General features: G+C 40.8%; 1 protein-coding gene across 2 annotated transcripts in view; it reads left to right on the top strand.

Annotated features, from left to right (window-relative positions):
• LOC149323170 (leucine-rich repeat and immunoglobulin-like domain-containing nogo receptor-interacting protein 2) overlaps positions 1-25442 on the top strand; it is an 813307-nt gene that overhangs the window by 722704 nt on the left and 65161 nt on the right. The gene's annotated exons all lie outside the window — the stretch shown is intronic.

Raw genomic sequence — 25442 nt, 5'->3', positions numbered from 1 at the left:
CCCCATGATAAATTCACCTTAGGGTCACCATAAGTCAGAAAGGACTCAGAGGCACACAGCAACAAAAAGCTAATATCCCAGAGGGCAGGATCAGAATTCAAACCTGGCTTCTTGGCAGCATATGCAAAAGGGAGTCTTAGTGGAACAAAGACTGAGTCAGCAATATGATGCAGCAGCTGAGAAAGCCAATGCAATTCTACTGCACCAATAGGAGTAGAGTGTCTAGATCAAGGGAAGTAGTAGTACCACTCTATTATGCCTGTCAGGGCTTACCTGGAAGATTGTATCCAGTTCTGAACATCACAATTCAAGAACAATGTTGACAAGATGGGACATGTCCTAAGAGGGGTACCCAGAATGATGAAAGGTCTGAAAAGCATGCCCTATGAGGAATGGCTTAGGGAGCTGGTATGTTTAGCCTGGAGAAGAACTGCTGGCCCTCATCCCCTTCCCCGCCACCACTCCCTTCTCCTTTTGTATCATGTCTTTTTAGATTGTAAGCCTGAGGGCAGGGAACTGTCTAATTATAAAGATTGTATGTACAGTGCTGTGTAAATTTACAGCGCTTTATAAATAAAGGTTAATAATAATAATAATAATAATGGAGAAGAGAAGAGTAAGGGTGACATGGTAGCCATTTTTACATATTTGAAAGGATGTTATATTGAGGACGGAGCAAGCTTGTTTTCTGCTGGTCCAGAGACCAGGGCACAGAGCAATGGATTCAAGCTATAGGAAAAGAGATTTCACCTAACATTAAGAAAAAAACTCCCTGACAATAAGAGCTATTTGACAGTGGAATACACTGCCTCCGAGGGTGAGTAGTCTCCTTCTTGGAGGTTTTTAAACAGAGGCTGGACAGCCCCCCATGGGGAGTGCTTTGATTGTATCTTCCTGCATGGCAGGGGCTTGGACTGGATTACCCTCATAGTCTCTTTCCAACTCTATGATTCTATGAGAATTGTGGGCTGTGAAACACTGGATGACTAATGGTATGGAGATGATTCGTGACCAAACAAGAATAATGTGCACATTATTGTGCAATTTTTGTGACAACAAAATGAAACTTTCTTACTTTGCTACCACTAAATCCTTGAGTAGCCTTCCAGCAGACCATTTCTGGTTTGGTTTGGTTTGGCTTGATTTCCCCCCTCTGGGCTATAGCAACCAAATCTTGGTGGGGATATATTGGTGTTCTTGGAACCTGCTTCTGACAAATTTATGCTCTTACTTTGATGCCATTATTGATACAGTTCTTATGGAAAGACTATCTAGTATGGATGTGTGGCCGTAGTTTCAGTTCATGTGATTTAAACATATGGAAAGAGTCCTTGGAGAGTTTAAGCCAACCACTTGTCGCTTGACCCTGGTGTTCTGGGGACTAACGGCTATGTGGATCCATCTGATATCTAGATTTAGTAATCAAGAGCCAGCATGGTGTAGTGGTTTGACTACTGGACTATGACTCTGGAGACCAGGGTTCAATTCCCCACTTGGCCATGAAACTCACTGGGTGACCTTGGTCAAGTCACACACTCTCAGCCTCAGGAAAAGACAATTGAAAATCTCCTCTGAACAAATCTTGCCAAGAAAACCCCAGGATACTTTCTCCTTAGGGTCACCATAAGTCAGAAACGACTTGATGTCACACAACAACAACATGATGGCTAATATTCTGAATGTAACTCCTGACACAGGGATTGTTATGTCCAGAAAGGGATTCTCACATCCAGAAAATAGATGCACAACCCATTCTGGATGATGATGCACTCCTCCTGAAATAGCACATATGTGACTTTGCTTCATTGGGACAAGGTGGCCTCAGTGACAGTGAATATTACTCAGTTTCACTGACTACAACTTTTCCCCCCACTTTGTTTGGTTCACCATCTTATGAACATAATCTTTCTCACATAGCTGTTATGAAGGAAAATATGAGACAACACTCATGTAGAACAGCCCTCAGAAAACAGAATATAACAATAATGACTGTAAATAGTCTATGACCCAGTGCTGCATGAAAACTCAACTCTGTTATGAAAATAATAGAATAATTAACCACAATTATTATATGGAATAAAGCATGTGTGTTAAGATATCTAGCTATAGATAGAGGTATCTGAATCTCTATAGAAACTTATACCACCCCAAAATGTACTATAATTAAAAATGCTTGATCGTTTATCTCTCTGGTATAAATCCATGTCAGATCACAAAGTCATAATACTTGGTGTACTAGCCGCTTTGAGTCCCTGGACTGGGAGGAAGGTAGGTTATAAATAAATAGAATAGTAGTAGTAGTAGTAGTAGTAGTAATCATAGGGGCCATGATGAAAACTATAGTAAAAATTTGGGCCTAATTAATCAACTACTCCCAAATAAACAACTTAGATTTCTACTTCTCTCCTCCCCCCACCTCTCTCTAGAAGGTACTTTTATGAACTGGTTTTGAGTAAACTTGATATTCAGACTTAGATTGACATCCTGAGTATTTTCATCCAAGTGTAGGATCAATTTGCCTCATCCCAATCCCAACCCCCCAGAAAATTGCTGTCTGGGTCCCATTTTGCATGGTATTTGGTATAAAACAAAATTTTAAAATTGTATATGCTTCCGGTCAGATGTTTATTTCCTTCAAATTGTTGTTGTCGTTGCCATCATCATCGCTATTATCATCACTGGTTTTATTTCTTTCCTGCCTCTCCTCAAGGAGAGTATCATAACAGAATCATAACAGAAAACATTAATGCCACATCCCAGCAATGCCTTGGTAAATTTCCTAGTGTTTGTGAACCTGACTGTCTGGCTGCAATTAATCCTATATACTAAGGTAAAGACAATTAATGTATGCACTGAATATACCTGATTCTTTTTGTGGATTGAAAAGTTTGTTATCTTTTCAAGGCTGGAATTATTATAGCTTAAAAGTGGGAAGGTTTTATGTTTCTTGGCCAATATTTTTCTACCAAACCCATTAAATGGCCCATTGAGTTAACTGTGTACTTGGCCACTTTTAGATGTGATTATTTATGCTCTTGCCCCAATGGTTTGATAAGAGCTATTAACACCCTTTATAGCAGGTTCAGATTGGAAATGAAATGGGAGGAATTTAAAGATTCCAGCTGGCTGCAATGAGAGTCCCATTCTGTTATTTTGAATTGTTACTGTCGAAGTTTTCAATTCTAAGTGGGAAATCCATTCTAAGGTAGGACTCACTGTTGGTGTTCCAAGTTTCAGAGTGGAGTGATTTTACAGCAGAACTATAGATCCTTAAAAATAAGAGAGCTTAATGAAGGAGAAGAAGGGGGAGGACAACAACAACAACAACAACAACAGAACCCTTCACTGGACTCTAATATAGAATTCCAACAATAAGCCAGCTATCAGAAATGGTTTCAGTCCTTTCCATTCCATGTCTACTTTGTCTACTATGTAAAAGAGGTGATAATTACAAGAAACCATTGTGTGCCTGAAGAAAAAGGGGAAGAAATGGTCAACACAAGGACTTTCATAGACAATGATAGGAAAGCATCCTCTTGCCCTGGTCAGATACATGCTTAATCTATGATTTGAGATTATTTTTATTAATTAAAAAATGGACCATGTATATAAACAGTCAAGCATAATATTGTTCAGAGTAAAAATACATAGAGGACTGCTAGTGGTTTGGATCTTCCTTCAGACATATTTGATTGATCTAGGGCAGTGATGGTGAACCTTTTAGACATCGAATGCCCAAACTCAGTGGTGTTCCTGCATTGGGAGTCACCCGGTGCTGGCGGGAGGGACTTCCTAGGACAGGACTCTGGGGGCTGGATTTCTGCCTTCTGGGGGGGGGGACTTCCAGGGGTAAAACCCAAGGCACACTCTCTCAGCCTCTGGCTAGCAATAGCAAAAACCATGTGATGAAACAAACTTGCCAAGAAAACTTCATGATAGAAATGACTTGAAGGCACCACACACACAAGTCACACTCTCTCAGCCTCAGAGGAAGGCAATAGCAAAAATTCGCTCAGAAGAAATCTTGCCAAGAAAAAACCATGGTAGATTCATCTTAAGGTCACCATATGTTGGAAATGACATGGAGGCATACAACAACAACAGCAACAACAACAACAAACATACTAAAGCACTGAAGGCATAGCACAGTAACAAGACCAAAGAGAGTGCTTAGAGTGTGTGACCCTGGAGACTGGGGCTCGAATCCCAGCTTAGCCATGAAACCCACTGGGAGACCTTGGGCAAGTCATACTATCTCAGCCTCAGAGGAAGGCACTGGTAAACCTCCTCTGAAGAAATCTTGCCAAGAAACCCCCATGGATGGCCTCAATACACCTCACTATAATTCTCAGAATCCCATAGTATAGGAGTGTGGGCCTTCAGAAAGTGTGGGCCTTCTGGCTGGAAGGAGCAGAGCTTATAGCCAGAAGGGTCAGAACTTTTACTTTAGATCCGTGGTGGTGAATCTGTGGCACATGTGCCCTCTCTAGCATGCGAAACCATCCCTGAGGGCATGTGGCAGCCACAGCAAGTAGGGGTGGCAGGGTGCGCACACTTGGCCTGGCTCTTTGTTGCAGCTCAGTTTTCCACGGGAGACCCAGGTAGCAACAAGGAGCTGGGCTGGCTGCACATGCCTCCCCGCCCCTCCTTGCCACAGCCCAGTTCTTCCATGGAAAACTGAGATGCAACAAGGAGCCAGACCAAGTGCATGCACCTCACCACCACAACTTGCTGTGACAACTGCGTGCCCTCAGGGGTGGCTTTGCATGCCAGGGAGGGTGCACGTGCCACAGGTTTGTCACCACAGATCTAGAGCTTAATTAATCCTTTTTTTTCCAAACAGTATAGATATAACTCCACTAACATGCATCTGTAACTTAATGAGAGATTAGCTGGACTCCCTTTATTGTGGAGCCCATATGTTTTAGTTACGTTTATAGTTACTGGGCTGTGACTGGGTGAAGGAGGAATATAACTCATGGTGCTGGGGCCTGCTCTCACTGTGTCTTGTGGCATGTTACAGCTGCTGAGGTGACAACTAGATGGGTGGAAAGAGAGTATGTTTTGTAGCACAGGCCACAGGCTTGTAGCATTCAGATTTGCGTGTGGATTATTAAACGACCAGAAATAACTGTTCCAGTAACTAAAAATGAAGACTCACTTTTTAAAAATATGACTGTAAAAGTAATCAGCTACTTCTGGGACTTGGAATTGTAACTGTAACGTTAAAAGTAATGTTTTACTCCTAATTTGCTTTTAAAGTAAGCTTTATTGTTTAACCTCTGGCCTTGGCCGATTTTTTGAAATCAATCCCACAAAACTGAACCTTTGAAATCTGATTTTATGAGTCCCTGTGTTTGTGATTTTGATGTCATAAACTTAATGCCAGAGAGGACTGTAGTGTTTCTGATGGCCACACATATTAATTTAAGACCTGGGAATGCAACAGCATTACAAGCAACACTAAGTGAGTTGCATTATATGAAACATAATCTTAAACCGACACTCGCTCCTCTCAAACTAGAATATGGAACATGCTATTTTCAGATATCCAAGTCAATGTGGCCTTATTAACATAACATATATAGCCAGAGCTCCAGATTAATCATATTCATTATATTAATACACTTGTATAAATCAATGAGCCTACATGATCTAATAACTCCTTGGTAGAATAAATAAGATCGTTAAAAAATACTGGAGCAAATAATTCTTCAAAGGTCTTTGTGTCTGGAGCATTTAGCACAGTGTCTCAAGAGAGATGATCTCATAGGTATAGACTGCATTTCATCTGATTGTAAGATAGGATTGTGTATAGATCATAAGCATATCCTCCTCCTGCATGAGAAGAATGCGTTAACGTCTGCTAGAGACTACAGTTCAGGCATAATGGTTCTAACAATGGTTAAAGGAAAATTCTGTTTTCTTTAAAAAGGACTACATTTGCTTTGATACCCATCCATAAGAGAGGTTTACTTGGACGTTTAGAAAAGGCTGGCAAATGAGGGCAGACCAGCAATCTCTCCTTCTTACTTGGATATTTTGTCACTACAAGCAGAAGCAGAAGGTAAAATTCTTGGAAATATGAGCCCTTTTAGCATGAGTCATCCACTCTGTACCTGAGCTGTAAGCTTTATGCCCTGGCCTGGGAAACACTAAGTTTCTCAGCTCATTCCATTCAGAGTATTTAATATCTGTAGTGAGGAAGAGAAAGAGAGAGAGAGAGTAAAGAGTTATATTAGTATTGCACCAATGAGAACTTTCCCTTGATTCATTCCTTTTCCCCAGTTATTCTTTGATTTCATCCCAGATTTATTTTTTGCGGTTTCCTCTATAAACTTTGTGGGGGGTTTTAAAAAATCTATTTCTCTGCTCATTTGTGATATGTTTCCTCTTCTGGACAAATGATCTTAGAGTAACACTACAAAAGAATAATTTTATGTGGTTCTATTATAGAGGAATCCCAAGACCTCTGTTTTCTTGCTGCCTTTAACAAAAACTGAAGGACTTGAAGCTTTCTAAATACATCTTGTGTGATCTACAACCCTTATACTTGTAATTTTAGGAAGTGCACAATATCTGAACCCTCTAGACAAAGGAGCTGTGTGGCAGATCCTTAATAATAGAACATTATAGCAGTCTCCATTCTATATTTCACATGCTTCCTCCTTCATGTAAAGTACTGTGAGAGATCCCCTGTCCTCGTTGTTGTTGTTGTTTTTGTTGTTGTTGTTGCAAACCTTCATGTCATTTCCAACTTATGACAACCCTAAAGTAAACTTATTATGAGTCCTTTTTGGCAAGATTTGTTCGGGGGGGGGGGGGGAAGGTTTGTCTTTGCCTCCCTCTGATGCTGAGATAGTATGACTTGCCCAAAGTAACCAAGTAGATTTCCACGATCAAATTGAGGTTTTAATCCTAGTCTCCACAGTCATAGGCCAACACTCAAACCACTACACCATGTTGGCTCTCTGTCTGCTTACTAATTGTTAAAATGAGAAAAGGCATACATTCATTATTTGCTGTGCTAGAAGATGCTGTAAGGGGGGAGGGGACGGGATGGGACAGGACTGAATTACAATATATTTTTCAGTGGGGAACTGTATTGTTGTTGTGTATCTTCAAGTAGTTTCTGATTTATGCCAACCCTAAGGAGTAACCATCCTGAGATTTTCTGAAGCTGACAATGTAATAATTATCCAAGGTCACTCAGTGGGTTTCTATGGCTGAGCTAGAAACTGAACCCTGATCTCAGAGTCCAGTAGCCCAGTGCTCAGCTCACTACACTGTACTGATGCATTGGTTTCAATGACAATACTATAACTGCTTTACAGCATGAGTTTAACTGAATAAGGAATGGTATCAATCCTTGTGTGGTGTAACCGTCATTTTAGTCACTAAATGATGGAGGAAGGATAGTATAAGTATGATTCAAGTGCTAGCTCATGCTGTGCCTTGTGATACTGCCTCATGCTTGCTTGGCCAACAAACAAGAGTTCTGTCTTCAAAGAATTAGGAGGCAATACACGCAAACACACATGGGATGAAAGTTTTTTAAGAAAGAAATTTTATTAGTAAATCAAAGATTAAGATTACTTACATCCCTTTTGCTGTTGAAAATCCTTAGAGAATGACAACAGAGGATCTTTGGATCTGGCCAGCATGTAACACCTTCAGCAGCATTGTTCTGCACTGAGATTCATTTGTCAGGAATATTCCTAGTACTTGTATTACATCATACATGAACTGACCCCATCTGACCTTAACAAACTGGCTGTATTTCCCAAATTGTTAAGCTTCATTCCTGCCTGGCTGGCAGCCCATCTAGGCAACTGGTAATTCTTTGCCAATTTTGTTCTTGAAGGAAGCAATGGGTAATTTTAGCAATTTCCTTCCTGCTGCAAGTAGGTCTGTGACGACTGTGCAGTAATTGGAGACTAATCACAATGGGAGTCTTGTGTGCAAAATTTGCCTCTGAATTTTTTGTGCAAAAAACACCCTTTTCTGTCCAAGAAACTACGGCCCGTTACAAATGGGCAGGAAAGTATGTGCTCAGCACGTACTAGGGTTAGAAAGGGGTGTCTCTTCCAGACGCCCCTAACCCTAGTACGGACTGAGTCCGTACGAAATGGCGGCGACCGTTCCACATGGCCACAACCATCTTGATCTAGCGGACGCACTGTGTCCGCACGTCGTGCCCCGGAAATGACGCCGCGAGTGCGCGCTTCGGCACTTGTGGCATCTCTTCCAGGGCACAGGAAGGAGCGCGATTTTCACGCTCCTTCTTTGCAGCGTCCGGGAACCGCGCCATTTGGCTGCTGTGGTTCCCGAACGCTGCAACCAGTGGCGGCAGCAGACCGCCACTTTTCGGCGGTCTGTAACCCGCCTACATTTTCTGCACAAAAAGTGCATCTTCGCCAAAGCCTGTGGTTTAGTTCTGACAACAAACATCTCTGGTGTACATCTCTAGTTACCGAATAAAGGTTTTCTGAATGTTACTATTGAAGCCTGGATTTCTGAAGGAAGGGGATTACCGGACTTGACAGCTCTTCACTCTAGAAATAGTGGGACCCATTGCATTAGGCCAATGCAATGGTGCACACATTTTATTCAGTTTGTTTTTAATAAGTGCTTACAAAATTCTGGTAATTTATTCATAAATAGGACAGAAAAATACTTGAGATTAAAAAAAATGTAGGGAGAAAGTGATATTGACAGATTTCTCCATCCCTCCCTCAAATAATGTGTAGTCTGATCTGTAGTATTCCTGATGTTTACTGATGACATAATCAAAGCCTAATTTTCACCTATGGGATCAGAAATAGTTACTGTGAGGAATTTCGGAAACAAATAAGCCAGTGGTTAGGCAAAGCCATAAAACTATCATGTAGTACACTAATTGTATTCATATTTTTCATCTGACTATTTCTGGCTAACAATATTTTATGCAAAACAGTCTTTCGTTGGTGGAATAGTGTTATGCTCAAAGCTAGTCATGGAACCCATGGCTAAATTGGGATTTAAATCTAAATATTCAGAAGCCATTAGGTTTCACTGATTTCCACGGAAGCTTGTATTTTTAAAATGGTAAGTTAGGAGAGCTGCAGAAAGTTGCCTTGCATCCTAAATCTTTGGAGGAATTATGATGATTAAATATAGGGTCCCCCTCCCCACCCTTCCTGTAACATTCATGAATAGACTCTATTACCTACACACTGCTGTAAGTTGAGGATAAATTGCCTCACTAAGCTCTATTATTGTGCAGAATGGCAAGAATAACAAGCTGAGACACTGATGAACTCAGGAAAAATATGAATAATACATTATTGCTCACACTGAATCAACAGCATGATGACTGAATGACACCAGAGACACACAACTTGAAGGAGGCTTTGTATAGCTTTGGGACACTAGGTTTAAAGATGGGCATTCCACAACAAAGGCAGCAAGGCATTCAGGAAGGATGAGGCTTTACCCCAGACTAATTCAGAGATATTTTATGAGGGAAAAGGACATGTAATCCATACTTCCTTAGCTTCCATACTTGTTTGAAAAGATACACATATACCATGTAACACTGTGTTCAGATAATCACATCTCAGCCTAGTATGTTAAGATAAGAATGATCCCTGTGTCTGTGGATGTGTCCCCATTAATTTGAGAAAACCCTCATTAACTATATTTTCATATGAACCAATAGACTATGGATATCATTTTCATAAGAAGCCAGAATATCAAACCACAGTTTGTACTTACTTTAACAGCCTGGCGTGTTCTGGAGCTAGTGACTATGGTTTCTTGGTTTGGATGAAATTGAAATAAGTAATAGAAATGTACTTTCACTTATAGTTTCCTAGCTTAACTGTAGCTCTCACGAAGGGAAGAGAGACGTGGTGATTTATTCACAGTATTGTTCATCTGCCCAGGTTTCCATTTTGCAACCCAGATGACTGTTTTAAGGGAAGTCTGCAGAGAAAATCTCTACCCATTGGGCTTATTTTGTGGTAGGATGGCAGACTGTATTCATTGCCATGAGTGGTTCCCTAGATATCAACCATGAAAGAAAAAAATATTCTCTCTGGTCTAGGTTGAAGACAGAACAATAATGAGATGCATGTTTAGACAGATAAGAAAAGCATTTATTCCCCCCCCCCCCATGTGTTTAGAATTAGAACATAGGAATCGTCTTGCTGGGTTAGACAAATGGTCCATTTAATCAAGTAAACTGTTGCTGGATAAGGCCAGTGAGATACTACTGGAAGCTCAAAAGGATGAGCTTCTAGGAGAGGGTCCTAGAACCTATCAGATACCAAGGACCCACTGTACTACTTTTTTACCTCTTTTGCGCTGCATCCTCCTTACTGCAACATTTATTTTGTTCTCATCAGGTTCAGCACTGTTTTCCTTTTCAGAGAGTGTTGAACAGTTCCACTTTCTCTCTGTCACCCATTAACAGTTCACCATCTTCTCCCCAAGCATACCTACTACTACTACTTCTTTGTTCTTACTTTTGTCCCCCACACAGTTGTCACCACTACGTTTATTATTTATAACATCTCTTGCAAGTTTTGGTTCATCCTGAGCTTCAGAGCTATTCATCTGTACTATTCCTTTGTAATTTCCAATTCTACCATTTCATATGCCTGCTCCTTTTAAATCTCACTTTCATTCATAACGAACCAACTTCTAGATTTTATTCCAGCCTTTCTATAAACTTATAAAAATCAATTTTGTTAAACTCCAAAGTGCACTTCTGATTACATTTGGCTTTCTCTTTCCTCTGCAAAATGAATATCAGGAAGTTGTAGGCACTTTCATGTAAGTTTCTCACTACTTCCCTGTTGGTGAGAATTTCCTCAGAGATAGTCAATCTCCTTGTCACTTCATCCACATTTTGTAAAATGAAATTGCTAGCAAGGCATGTTAGGAATTCATTGGCCCTTGTATTCATGTAAGAATTTAACTTACAACGTTTATCAAGGTAGTGGAATTCTCATGTTACTACTATACTGTGTTTGGTAGTCTGTTCTAAGAAGGTGTTATTCAAGTCTTCAGTCTGGCTAGGAGCTGCCTTCTCATGTTAAAAGATCAAGTTCATCTTGTTTATTTCTGCATGATCTGTTCATTTGTCTAGATTCATCTCAAACTATGTGACATTCCCTCCCACAGCTCCCTTATTATTTTTTCTTCTTCACATACTACTATCCCAGTTTCCCCTGCACCACTGATTTTGTTGTCCTCAGTACTTTGTGTGTTCTTGTCCTGCCCCAATGATTCACTGTCACCACTACCCCCATCAGATCTGTCAGACTCCTAGCAAACATGTTCTAATAAAAAGCTAGATGGCATCTTCTTCATGGAAGCCTAAACTATGGTCCAAAAAGCTGAAATTTTCCTGATGAAATAATCTGTACAGTCAGTTGCTTAGTTGCGATACTGTTTCTTTTCCTGGGTCATGAAGAATTGATGAGAAAGCAATGTGTGCTTCAAAGTCCTTCACCTTCCTATCCAGAGGGACGGTAGGAAGCCACTTACAGTATCTTGAAGGCTGTGTCTAATAGTATCATTTGTTCCTACTCTAATCAGAAGAAAGGAGTCATGGTCAGTGGGCTTGACAAGTCTTGGCAGGCTCTCTATCATGTCTTTAGCAGATTACCCTTCCTGCCCTGAACTTAACCCTCATAATTCCTAAAAAGGAAGATGTATTTCAAGTCTTGGCTTTAAAGCCTCCAAACATCCTCTGAAAACAGCTGTGCTATATTTGTTAGAAAGGTTTCTTGTTGACTTCAGGTTAAGATTCATGTCTTTGAAGGCAATATAATGGAGGCTAAGCATGTTAGTCATGTATAATCTACCTCTCAGACATAAAAAAAGTCCCTGGCTATTGGGAAGGGGGGTTCCCCCAATTTATTTCCTCATCCTTTGGTATTTACCTGCCCTCCAAACCAACAATGTGTACACTGATGGTGAAGTAGCTGCAACAGTTCCTGGAAATGCAATTTCCCCATAGCAATATTTTCTGGAATACTATTTCACCAGAAAGGCATTACATCATGCTCCCATGATACCTTCAAGTATGGAGCTACATTAAAAATGGTGCGGTAAGGCCCCAAGGGCATGCAGGGTTTTTTTTAAGGGCCCCTGCTTGATAAATGATGCTTAGACACAATTGTGACATTTATCTTTTGGATGACTATAAGAATAAGAACTGATGTTTGCATTACTAAGAAATGCCCAATGCATAAAGTCTAATCATGCTGTTCTCCAAGGGTTAATTAGAAGGGAGTCCCCATTCAGGACTAGGAACTGTTTATTTTGCATGCAAGGTACAGTGTTTCACTTGGGCGCTAATTGTACCGGATGGAACCATTAGGTTGTAATGAGACAAGCCACATGATGAACTCCCCTAGTACTTAATTAGAAAGATGAGGTAGTGTCTAAATCCTACTATCAGACAAGCCCCCCTGTTGTAGTTGTATGTTTTTCTTTTTTGAAAAATCAACACGAGAAAGGCAACACTACTAAGGACAAGCTATTTCATATTCAGTACTAGGGGTGCCTGAGTGAAAACTGGAGAGGGTTCCTGCACCTTGTCGAGAAGAGGGAGGTGTTCAGTAGGTGTTACTTGTTACCTGGTTGTATGACAAGCAGTACCTGCTGAAATTCCCATTTCTACACTTAAAGATACAGGAGCTATAACCAGTTTTCAGTCTAGTAATCCTATGATGCTTGCCTTCTCCAGCACCTCAGGTTTCACTATCTAGAACACTCATAGCAGGTAATTCTATTCATCTTGTACTTGTGACTTGTCCTTGTTGCTCCCAAACAGTCTCCTCAGTTCTGGGTTGCTGGAGGGAGGAGGATCTGCTCTAAAGTTCTCTTTACTACAGAGTTTGTGTGCAGAACTTGTCAAAATGCCATAAACTTTATCCAAAGGCTGCTTAAAAACAATAATTCATCCAGCTGTTGCCTACCGAGCATGTTTGCAAGTGATGCTTTTTTAAGCTTTCACATTGTCATCGCTATATGGTGTTTTTATATTAGCATTTCAGCTTATGTTTTCACGTTCCTTCAGAACATTTTCTTCTTATGCAAAAGACGTGTCTGTTTTTCTTCCTCGTTCTCAGAGGGTGCTTTTGAATTTCTTTAGCTCATGTTTTGATCTTACCTTAACAGTGCAAGTTGGCCAAGTATACTCTGTGCATCTTTTCTTTGTTATCCATCTCTTTGTCACACTGCAGCCACCCCAGATGCCCCTATTCCTGATACAAAAAGAACCCATGGGAGGAGTTACATCATGAAGGCTACATCTGCACTGAAAAATAATGTAGTTTGACACCGCTTTAATTGCCACATCTCAATGCTATGGAATTCTGAGATTAGTAATTTTATGAGATATCTAGACTTCTCTGTCAAGAGAGCTCTAGCACCACAATAAACTACAAAACCCAGGATCACATAAGATGGAGCCATGGCAGTTAAAGGCGGCATGTGCACTGCAGGAATAATTCAGGTTGACAACACTTTAACTGCCATGGCTCAGTGCTATGAAATTCTGAGAATTGTAATTTGTTGTGACACCAGAGCTCTCTGATAAAGAAAACTAAATAATAAATAAATATAAATAAAATTTTATTTCTATACCGCTGTTCCAAGGATCACAGCGGTGTACAGCAAGATAAAAACAGATAAAAACATCACAACCCCCTTCCCCAACAATATCACAAATAGCAATAAAAACATTTACAAACAATACAATACAATAATAACCATACAAATGGCTGTGTAGAATGGAATACAACGAAACACTGCAAGGGGGAGCATAACAACAAGGCTCACGGTGGGAAAGCCTGGCGGAAAAAATAAGTCTTCAGGTTCTTCTTGAAGACATCAAGGGAGGTGGAAGTACGGAGCTCGTTGGGGAGGGAGTTCCAGAGCTGTGGGGCTGCAACAGAGAAAGCCCTCCGAGATGACACATACCTAACATCAGGAACTCTTAAAAGATGTTTCTCACCCGATCTGAGAGTGCGGGGCGGATTGTATGGGGAGAGGCGGTCCTCCAAGTACTCTGGGCCCAAGCCATTTAGGGCTTTATAGGTGATAACCAACACCTTGTATTTGGCCCAGAAGTGAATAGGCAGCCAATGAAGATCTTTTAAGACTGGTGTTATATGGCTGGCTCTGGGGCATCCAGTAACCAGCCTAGCAGCCATATTCTGCACTAATTGAAGCTTCCAGGTCTGGTACAAGGGTTGCCCCATGTAAAGCGCATTACAGAAATCTAATCAAGAAGTTACCAGAGCGTGTACCACGGTTTCAAGGTCCCCCTGGCCGAGGAAGGGTCGCAGCTGGCGTATCAGCCGAAGCTGATGACAAGTGCTCCTGACTGTCGCATCCACCTGAGCAGTGAGGTGGAGCAACGAATCCAGGAGCACCCCCAAACTGCGAACAGAGTCCTTCACAGGGAGCGTGACCCCATTTAGGACAGGTGGAACAATTTCCTTACCCGGGCCAGGTTTTGTTCCACAAAACTACAGTTCCCAGAGTTCCACTGCATTAAGCCATAACAGTTAAAATGGTGTTAAACTGTATAATTTCTGCATTGCAGATACATCCCTAATTCTTTCTTTGCAGACTGCTAGGAGAATTTGTACACACACACCCCTCAGCCAAATGATGGGGCAGTAAATCCTCTTGGGGGCTTTAATTCAAACTTTATAGAAGTTATCTGAGATGTGAAATTATCTCCTCCAAAATTCCAGCTTCTTGGATAGCTCCCTTTTAAGAGTTTGGTCAAAAATTAGGAATATATTCTCTCCCCCACTGACATGGAAGCCCCCAGTTGCCACAGTCCTCAGCCATCTTGTAACTTTGGGGTGATACTTTGAGCATGGCACTGTTTTTTAACTACTGTATTTTCTGGCGTATAAGACCACTTTTTAACCAAGGAAAATCTTCTCCAAAAGCCAGGGGTCGTCTTATACGCCAGGTGGGTGTCATCTTATAGGGCAGGTGCTGAAACTTCCGAGCTGGACTGGACAATCTGCAGTCGCCACATATGTAACTGAAGGGCGGAGCAAGCTGCAGGCGCCCAGGGTATGGAAAAAAGAGCCGTGTTTGCAATACCGCGCTGATAGTCTTGGAGACAGGGAGGGCTGGGCAGGCAGGGAGAGCTGACCAATCCAAGCAGGCTTTGTATACAACAAGTTTTCCTGCTAAGTACCTGCATGTCATAAGCATTTGAATTAAAATTACCATATTGAAATCAAATCTGATGTTTTTTTAATTTTTATTTGGTTTGCATTGGAAGAGGGGTAGTCTTATACAGTGAGTATATCCCAAACTCTGTATTTTAACTGGAAAAGTTGGGGGTCGTCTTATACGCCGGAAAATACAGTACTATTCGATCTAAAATTTTATTATTGCATTATAAACATTTTTTTCTGCAAAAAATAGCAAAAATACTATTTTGCAGTAAAACAGCCCAAATGATGCTGTTTTCTGTAAAATAAATTTATTTTCAGCACAGATATGCTGTTTTCTCCTACAAAAAATGACATTCAGTACGAAAAATAATGAATTTCGTGCAGAATAAGTCCCAAACTAAAATTTCTGTGTCCATTTTTAAGCATTTTAACTATATTTTCAGCTTTTTCAGTTTTGCATTTTTAAAAAATTGAATATTCTTTCCATCTCTCTAGACACTCTGATGAATTTGGGTACGCTTTACCCTAGAGGGGTAAAATTGGGCACAATTTACCCTGTAAGGCAATCCCACACCAGACTCTTCTCTGAATAAACTTTTACTCAGAGAAGTAATAATTTAAGAAGTATTTATTGTATGAGTACCAAGAGTAATGTAGTGGTTTGAACGTTGGACAATGACTCTGGAGATCAGGGTTCAATTCCCCACTCAGCCATGAAGCCCAATGGGTGACCTTAGGCAAGTCACATGCTCTCAGTCTTAGGTGAAGATAATGGCAAACCTTCTCTCAACAAATCATAGAATCATAGAGTTGGAAGAGAGAACAAGGGCCATCCAGTCCAACCCTCTGCCATGCAGGAAATCACAATCAAAGCATCCCCGACAGATGGCCATCCAGCCTCTGCTTGAAGACCTCCAAGGAGGGAGACTCCACTACACTCCGAGGGAGTTTGTTCCACTGTCGAACAGCCCTCACTGTCAAGAAGTTCCTCCTAATGTTGAGGTGAAACCCACATGACAGTTTTGATTTTGTTGTTGATGATGGTGGTGTTAGCTTGAGTCAACCCCAACTCATAGATGAGACATCCCCAAGATCCCCTAATCTTCACTGCTCTGCTTAGGTCCTGTAATTCAGGTCCATGACTTCCCTGGTTGAGTCCATCAATCTGGCTTGCAGACTTCCTCTGTTTCTACTACCTTCTACCCTTCCTGCCATTAATGTCTTTGCTAATGAGTTGTGCATTCTTATGATATGACCACCTTCAATTTGATCATCTTGTCTTCCAGGGAGATATCAGGGTTGTTCTGTTCAAGGATGCACTGAGTTATCTTTTTGGCTGTCCACAATATCCTTAGCACATTTCTCCAGCACCACCTCAAATAAGTTGATTTTCTTCTTATCCACTTATTTCATGGTCCAGTTCTTACACCCATACATGGTGATGGTGAATATAATGACTTGGAATAGTCTAGCTTTAGTGCTCAGTTGTGTATCTTTACTCTTTAGGATCTTGTAGAGTTCTTTCATAGCTGCTCTTCCCATTCCTTGTCTTCTGATGTCTTGGCTGCAGTCTCCATTCTGATCTAAGGTACAGAAAGTCATTATCTATTTTGAGTTCTTCATTGTCTAGAATAAATTTATGTAGATCCTCCATGGTCATTATTTTTGTTTTCTTTATGTTCAGCAGCAAGGCCTTCTTTGCACTTTTATCTTTGACCTTCCTTAATAATTGTTCCAAGTTGGTGATGTTTTCTGTTGTTATTTAGTATGGTAACATCTGCATATCATAGATGGTTGATATTCCTTCCTCCTATCTCCACTTCTCCTTTTTCTGCGTCTAAACCTGCACTTCTTATGATATTTTCAACATACAAGTTAAACAAATAGAGTGATAAAATGCAGCCTTGTTTGACCCCTTGGCCAATGGGAAGTATTCTGTTTCTCCCGAGATTATCACACTGACAAGTCAAGCGTCCTCCTCCCATCGTTAAACCGTCTCATTTGTGTAATTGGGGGGAAGATGATCACACCTTTGCGTGCCTATCTCATTCTTCTCCCATCAGTAAAAAGTAATGGATGCATCATTTGGTATGACGTGTCCATTGCTGTTTACCAACAGGAAAAGAATGGGATAAGCACGCAGGGATGTGATCATCTTTCCCCTGATCACACAAATGAGATGATTTAACAATGAGAAGAGGATGCTTGCCTCCTCCGTGTGATAATCTCCAAGGTATTCTGTTCTGACAGTAGCCTCTTTTCCGAAGTACAGATTTCTCATCAGGCCCATCAAATATAGTGGCACTCCCATGTCTTTAAGAGGTCGACATAAGTTGAAAACAACTTGAAACCACACAACAACAATAACAACAACTGTACTGTGTGAATAATGTACTGTGATGTGGAAAGAATATAGGGACCCTACTTCTAAGCAAGGTGGAGATGATGAAAACCTTGCATGCCCTCTCCCCACCTACAGAAAAAGCAAATAACTTATCTGTGAGAACAAAGGCAGTGGGTTCAAGATGAAGGAGGAAGGGACATCAGTAACCCTTGGATTGGAAGAAATTCAGCAAAGGTGAATGATAGCCAGCAAACCACAAGAGGTATCTTTATCTTCTTCTCCCAACACATCTTTAATGCAAGCTGAACTCCACCCCAACTTATATACTGTTCCCCTCTGTTTTGTCCCTAGAAACACCTGGAGTTTTCTTTAATTTGCAGGAAGGAAAGGCAGTGACATATAATTTGGGCTGCATCTGTAGTGCAGAACTATTGCAGTTTGACACCACTTTAACTGCCGTGGCTCAGTGCTATGGAATAGAATCGGTGGTTTTGTGAGATATTTAACCTTCTTTGTCAGAGTGCTCTGGTGCCAACAACAAATTACAAATCCCAGGATTCCATAGTGTGAAGCCATGACATATAAAAGAGTGTCATATTGCATTAATTCTGCATTGTGGCAGCAGTCTTGAATTTGTATGAAAATACCAATATAAAAGTGAATGGGGCCATGCTTTTCTTGAGCAAGGGAAGGAGGCATGACTCTCAGCCTTACTGAAGACACCAGGGATCTTCACAGTATTTGAATGGATACACAAAGCATGATGGTACTTTAATTCTTGATCTGGGGTTCCTTCTATAGTTAATTTATTTAGGTTCCTTTCATTTTTCATTATCTAAAAGGAGTTTTTAAAAATGAAGCAGTCTGCTTAGTCCCCATCAACACTCCCCTTTCCCCATTAATTCAAGCCACAGAAGAGAACATGGAGAGACACAGAGTGTTAAAGAAGGAAAACAAGTAGAGACATATTTCCCACTTGTTCCCTTCAGTGCTGCAAATTAATCCAAACTCAGTGCAGTGAACTCCTGTGGTTCCTGTACTGATTACGATGTAAAAGGAGCAACTGATGGCCAGTGCTTAAGTAGTCACAACTGTGGATAAAAGACAAAGCAAAACCACAAAAAGTTGTCAGGATGTAACCATTCTGAGACATCCCAAGTACCCCTGTGTAATCTTTAGTTTATGAAATGGTTCCTCAGGAGCCACACCACCATTTCAGACACAGGAATTCTGGAAATGTTTTTAATGGAGTGATTCAACACTGGCAAGCAGGTTATTAGTTTTTGCCCACAAAATACAGAATATCTGCTGAAAACACAGAATATCTATCTGTCTGTCTGTCTGTCCATCTGTCCTGGTCCTTGATCATTTAGTAGACTTCTGATTGACAATTCCCCAAGAAGCCAGGTTACGTATGAGTCTTGGTGGTCCAATTTTGCCTGATTATTTCAGAGAGGGGCTTGCCTCCTGCAGCCTGTTCTGGGCAGGGGGCAAGCCTCCATCTTCCTGTTCCAAAATCCATGCAGACCTATGCAATGGTTAATAACAATACACACATTTATAAACAATACACACTATTTATAAAGAAAACATACCCAGGTATTCTTATTAAGATTTTGTACTGAAGGATCCATTTTTGTGCGCCAGGAATGCCAGCCAGTGTAGCACTTATCCATTTATAGCCCCACAGGTGACTTTACCTGTTTATGGGGAAATCTTTCTAACCAGCATGTTCCTAAAAATTTTAAAAATAGCAGGTCATCAGGGGGGGAATAATGCACCTGCATAAAAACAAACAGAGACACCTGGGGCTGAAGGAATCATGATCTAAACAACAATAATATCAAAAAAGGGACCAAAGTTTTCCATTAATTTGGATGTGGCTTCATGCACTATTCTGCGATTGGCTGTTTTTAAGCAGTAAGACCAGATCCATTTCTGCATCCACTTGGCCACATGCCAGAGGTAGATGTGGGCAAAAACCAAAAGCTGGTTAAGCAAAGACAACCATATCTTTTCTTTGTACAAAACTGTTATGTTATAACACTTTATAACATAAATTAATTGCAGAGAAATACAAAAAGCTAACTATGGCCCAGCACATACCAGCCTTTTCTTCTGAGGAGGGAAGCCGCAGCTGCCAAACCACACAGCTTCCTTCTGCAGGAAAAAGAACCCGCAAAAGCGGGTTCTTTTAAAGCCGCGCCATGGCATAACAAGTGTGCCACTGATGCATTCGTTATGTAAGCACCACACGGCAATGTGCAGATGCCACACGGCGCTTACGTAGCAAAGGCAGCACCCATGTATACAGGGCGCCGCCATTATTATGCCCTCGTCATGTGCTAGGGTTGTGGGGCATGTGAACACTCTGCTCCCAGGCAACCCTAGCACACGACGAGGGTGACACAAATGGCCTGTATGTACTGGGCCTATAAGAAACAATAAACCAAGTACAGAGGAAACACCTGAAATTCCTCCCACAATGAAAAGCATTTTTTAAAAAAAAAAATCAAGGACTGTTGTTCTAAATCACACACACACAAACCAGTGTTCTGTGGTCTGAAAAACAAGCAGATGGCCTGGGTGCAAAGAATTCAAAGAATGAGTATCACCACAGAGAAAGCCCTGTCTAGCTGAGCTAACCCTGGAAATACAGACACAGACCAGCTATCTCAGCTCTGGATATATGAGTATGATTGGTAGATTCTGGAGGAAGGGGCAAAAGGAGAACCACTGGGCAGTGGATGTATTCCATCCACCTCAGGGAAATCTCTGAGCCCCACTCCTTCTCCAAGCCCCATCCTTGAAGTGTAGGATGAAGGGAACCCCTGCTTTTTCCAATCATGAGCTATTTGTGCTAAGACAGTGTTTTGGTGAACATGGGTTCATAGCATTTTACTCCTCCAGTGTTGGAGAAGCAAAGTCAAGTCCCAACTGATGATCTCTTTGGAAAACCACCACCAAACATATTGACTAGTGGCCCAGAAATATGCCATGGGCACACTTTGTGACATCTCCCCGAAAGAAGGCAGCAAGGGAACAATCTGCCATCCTACCTGGTTTCAGTTTTTCTTCCCATTGCTAAAATTTATAGGACCCAGTCTCATCAGTGTAAATGAGAAAGCCTAAAGCTATTTATGGGTAACGGAACATGAGGAGATCCACAGAGCTCTCTGTCAGCTGTTTTTCATCAGTTAATAACAGATCACTTTACATTATTCATAAAAATATGGCAAGAGCTATTTAACAGGCAAGATCTCAAGGGAACTGTTCCTGTGCAAAAAGCAGCTGCAACTCTGCTTGTCAGAAATCATCTTTACAGCTTCATGGTTTAAAGGTCCTTGCCCAAAGTTACTTTGACATCCTAAGCTATTTACAACCAGCAAGAAATGGGAATGCCAGCTCAGCAGTAGAAAAGCAATTAGCATATTGGAAAAGCAATTAGTTAACCTGGACATCTACACTGTAACAACTACACTACAGCTCATGGAATATAGTCTCATACTCTAACACAGTGTGGGGTTGTGCCTGGGGAAAAAATTCTGACAACAACAGCTTGATTTAATCACCAAGTATATCTGCTACCCATAGGAATGAGAGGCAGGGGACTGTTGTATGCAAGTGGAGGACAAAAGGCACGATTCTGTCAATATCAAGCATTTATAAGTTTAACCCATTTCAGCTGAAGACATATAAACATGTGCTGTAGTCTCCCATTGAAATTTGTGGAACTATTCCTAGATCAGGCTTGTAAATCCTGCCATGAAAGGGATTAAGCTCAACAAAGCTTATGCTAGAAAGTTCTTTTTCTCAGTTAGCCTCAAAGGTGCAGCAGGATTCCTTTATATATTCTACAAAGTTCACTAGTCAGCTGGGAGATGACAGAGGAAAGCAAAAATGATCGGCCTTTCCTACAGCCTACCTCTGAATTTCTTTATCAGGAGCACAAGAGCAGCCTGCTTTCTGATAGCCTGCTTACTTCTATAATGACCACAGAGGACACATCCTTCTCCACCAGTCTCCTTGCTTGCATGCAATGTCTTGTTGTCTGTATCCATCAGGCAAGATCTTGAATGCAAGACTGACCTTTTGGAAGGGGGAATCCAAAATTTGGTGAATTGCTGTGATAGAGATAATTAGCACTTTCCAATATCAGAACTTTGATTTTATGCTGAAGCCAGTATGTGTTGGAAAAACTCTAGGCTTCTCTTCCTACTCTTGCTGATTAGAGCAACTGGGATTTAGATAGGATAGCATTTTTATTGTTGTTGTTAACTACCCTTCAGTCAGCCTCAACCCATGGTGGATAGCATTTACTGCATGGGAAATCCTTCTGTTTCCCCTGCATGTAAATGCAAAGCCATTAGTAAACTTTTAAAAGGTTTCAAAAATGTAGCCCCAGTCTTTCCCAGTTTGGAAAATCAGTATGCAAAGAGATCTTCCAGCACCTTTGAGACTAACTGAAAGATAGAAGTTAATAGCATGCACTTTCGTAGACTTGAGCCTACTTCATGTGCATCTGAGGAAGTAGGCTCAAGTCTTTGAAAGCTCATGCTACCAACTTGAATATTTTAGTTAGTCTCAAAAGTGATGCAAGGTCCAGGTGCATACTGATTTTCAAAGTGTGTACCCTGCCTTGTTTATTTTGAGTCAGTGTCCAGTTCTCAGGGAAAGATTTTCAGATTGGGGCATGCTTTTCCACTACACTGCTAAAGAAGGCTAATTCCTAACAGTTTTAGCTTTGACATTTTTAATATTTTGTTTCCAGAACAAAGTGACAGCCTCAGAAGCTTTAATTCCCAACAGTATGCATCCCCAAAACCAGCTCTGGAGAGATAGGAAACCAGCAGCATGGACAGCTGAAGAAGGGAAGGGAAGAAAATCCCAAATGTATCTTTCAGTGGTTTGCTTGATTTAGTCTAAACGTTGTGTACCATAACAATCATGTCTAGCTGATGGGTTGTAGTTAATGCTGTTGCTGCTGCTGTTGTTGTTATGTGCCTTCAAGCCCTTTCCAACTTGTGACGACTCTAGGGCAAAACTGTGAAGGGATTTTCTTGGCAAGATTTGTTCAAATGAGATTTGTCCTTGCCTTCCTCTGAGGCTGAGAGATCCTGACTTGCCCAGGGTCACCCAATGGGTTTCCATGGCTGAGTGGGGATTCAAGCCATGTCCTCCAGAGTCCAATACTCAAACCACTATGCCACACTGGCTCTCTTGGTAGTATTCTCCCCTGCCCCTCACCTATGAATATTAAATAATAAAAATGTATAATACTTACATAACCTGTAAAATGAAACTTGTGCTTTCAGATAATGAAAGGGTTACTAAATCAGATTGGAGAATGAATGTGTGAGTGTATGTTTTTTTTTTTCCAAAACTAAAATCTGGCAAGGTTTAAGGGAATTCTAGTGGGAATATTCCTTAATTAAAATATATTTTCTCCTTAGGGAGGTGCTATGTTTGATTTCTTTTTACTCAAATCAAGAATTTAAATCAAATGTTAGCCCAACCCTACAGGGAAAATTCTTATTTCAATTACAAGCAATGTTGTTTGCCCTTCCAGGTTGATGGGTGATCAACACAGCAACAGTATCATAAGGCTTGGAGCAAATTCACTTCCACAGAGTAGCATAGCCTCTCAAAGGAACAAACAAGGAAAATCATAGTATATTAAAGCTGACAGGGAAAATGGAGCTCAGAGAAAGAATGTCCTTGTTTTTATAAGGAACAACATCTTCCCTATGCAGTACATTTTTTTCTGTACTTTTAGTACTCCAGACCTAAGGGACTGCATGTCAGATTGCTTCAATTAACCTGCATATTAGAGCTCATAGACTCTGGATTTAATGGTTTCACTAGTGAAATGTTAAAGTGAGTATAATTCAGCTTGCCTCTTATATGCACACTGCAAAGCCTCATATGTGATCAGCTTGCTTTCTTCTCCTCAGCTTTTTTAAAATCAAGGCTATGTTCATGAGGAACATTTTTTTCAAAACCAAGTCCTTTCAAACACACGTTTAGTTGGAACTAAGGAAGAAAGTGGAGGAAATTTTTAAAATTACAGTAAATGAGCAATCAAATAAATAAAATGCACATGTTTCAAAGGTTCTAGGGACCACCAAAATTAGGACTGATGTGTGGTGGGCCTTTTCTATCTACTGGGGTTTGCTTCCAGGACACACACACACACACACCCATAACAAAATCTGTGGGTGTTCAAGTCCCATTAAATGCAATGGCGTAGTAAAATTGTGTTCCTTTCATAAAATGGCAAAACAAGCTTTGCGTTTTGGAATTTCTATGTTTTTAAAATATTTTCAAACCATGGATGCTTGGATCAGTGGTTATGGAGGGGTGACTGTACTTGATTATACAAATTTTGTATAATACAAAATTTTGTATTATACAAATTTTGATGATTCACAATTAAATGTGCAGTCAAAGGTCACTGAAACTGCAGTAAAGCTGTAAAGCTAAAACTGTCCTGGGCCCTGAAACTTAGTATCAAAACCTGAGACTGAGGGATGGTCCTTATGATGACACAGGGGGCAGGCCTTAGCAATGTTACAAGAATGGTGTTACAAGGGATAGTTCCTGGCAATATCATCAAGCATGATACCTTAAGCATCTGCCATAGTTGCACAGGGTAACTCATTTAAATAAATAAAAACCAAGTGAAACAAATGCAGGAAAAGATATACACACACACTTTTCATGACAGCACTGAGATTCCTCCCCAGTGATTTGAGAAGTACTAGTTCTGATCTAGTAACCCTATTTAGAAGATATTTGATGTTTGATGTTTCATTCATGCATAGGAGCTTATCCCATGGCTTAGTAAACCAATTTACCTGTACCTGGCTTAAATCTTAATTCAGGTGGCATCCTGATATTACTGCAAGGTTTCTGCTGCCTATTTTGCCGTCTTAATAGAGCCTGACTCCATTCGAGGAGTGCTCCTTCCAGCTCTTTTCGGATCCAGGAGTCTTCTGAGTTAAGAAAATGGCCGCCGGAGCACTTCTGGAAGTGGGGATGGACCCCACTTCAGGTGGCAAATTAAGTGGCAAAAACCTTGCAGTAATATCAGAATGCTGCCCAAATTAAGATTTAAGACAGGTAGAGGTAAATCGATTTATTAAGTCATGGGATAAGCTCCATAGAAATGTCATCATTTAGCTCCTGCACTACTGAAGTGATTCACAAATGTGTCTGAACCAACTCTTGGCAGGATAAGATAATGGTTGATAGACCTATGGCCAGTGACATTTTCTCTGGAAAGATACAATGATTTCATTTTCTTCATATGAAAGATCTGGTTTATTACATATAGAGCTAGAACAGCCATGACTCTTGTGGGCTTTAAGGCATCCCCTTTCAAGTTGTTCCTTAGCTGATTTCCCTGTATCATTTCTTTTCCTTCCATGTTGGTACATGTTTCGTTTTCATGGGCTGAATTTTGCACATTGTTCCAAAGGAGGGTTAGGGGACGTCCAGCTTCAGATGATAGAAGCCTTCAGCTTCTGTCATCCCTCACTTAATATAGCCTGGTGAGGCACAATGAAAGTTGTAGTTCAGCAACATTTGATATATTTTCTTTACCCCTGCTTTAAAGAGGAGGAGAAATTTTAATAATATATGGTCCAGCTTTGAAGAGCAGATTCAATTAGAGCGGCTTTTGATCCATTCTGGTTTCAGAATTCTATAATTACAAGTGGATTCCCCATTCCAATATGATTACTACCAAATTTTAAATTTAGGTTTTACCCCCACAGGTGCATGGGATCTCAGCTAACTTAGTACAAAAGTGGTCCCTACTCTGTCCTTCTGCTCCAATTTACATCCTGGGTTAAATTGTATGTTGTTTCCAGTGCCTTGTGCAAAGTTGA

Source organism: Sceloporus occidentalis, unplaced genomic scaffold (genome assembly GCF_023333645.1).
Source record: "Sceloporus occidentalis isolate IW3139 unplaced genomic scaffold, rSceOcc1.0.p SCAF_1, whole genome shotgun sequence".
NCBI classification, from domain to species: domain Eukaryota; kingdom Metazoa; phylum Chordata; class Lepidosauria; order Squamata; family Phrynosomatidae; genus Sceloporus; species Sceloporus occidentalis.
The sequence above is the reverse complement of the archived record's forward strand: the minus strand, read 5'-3'. Positions and strand labels throughout refer to the sequence as shown.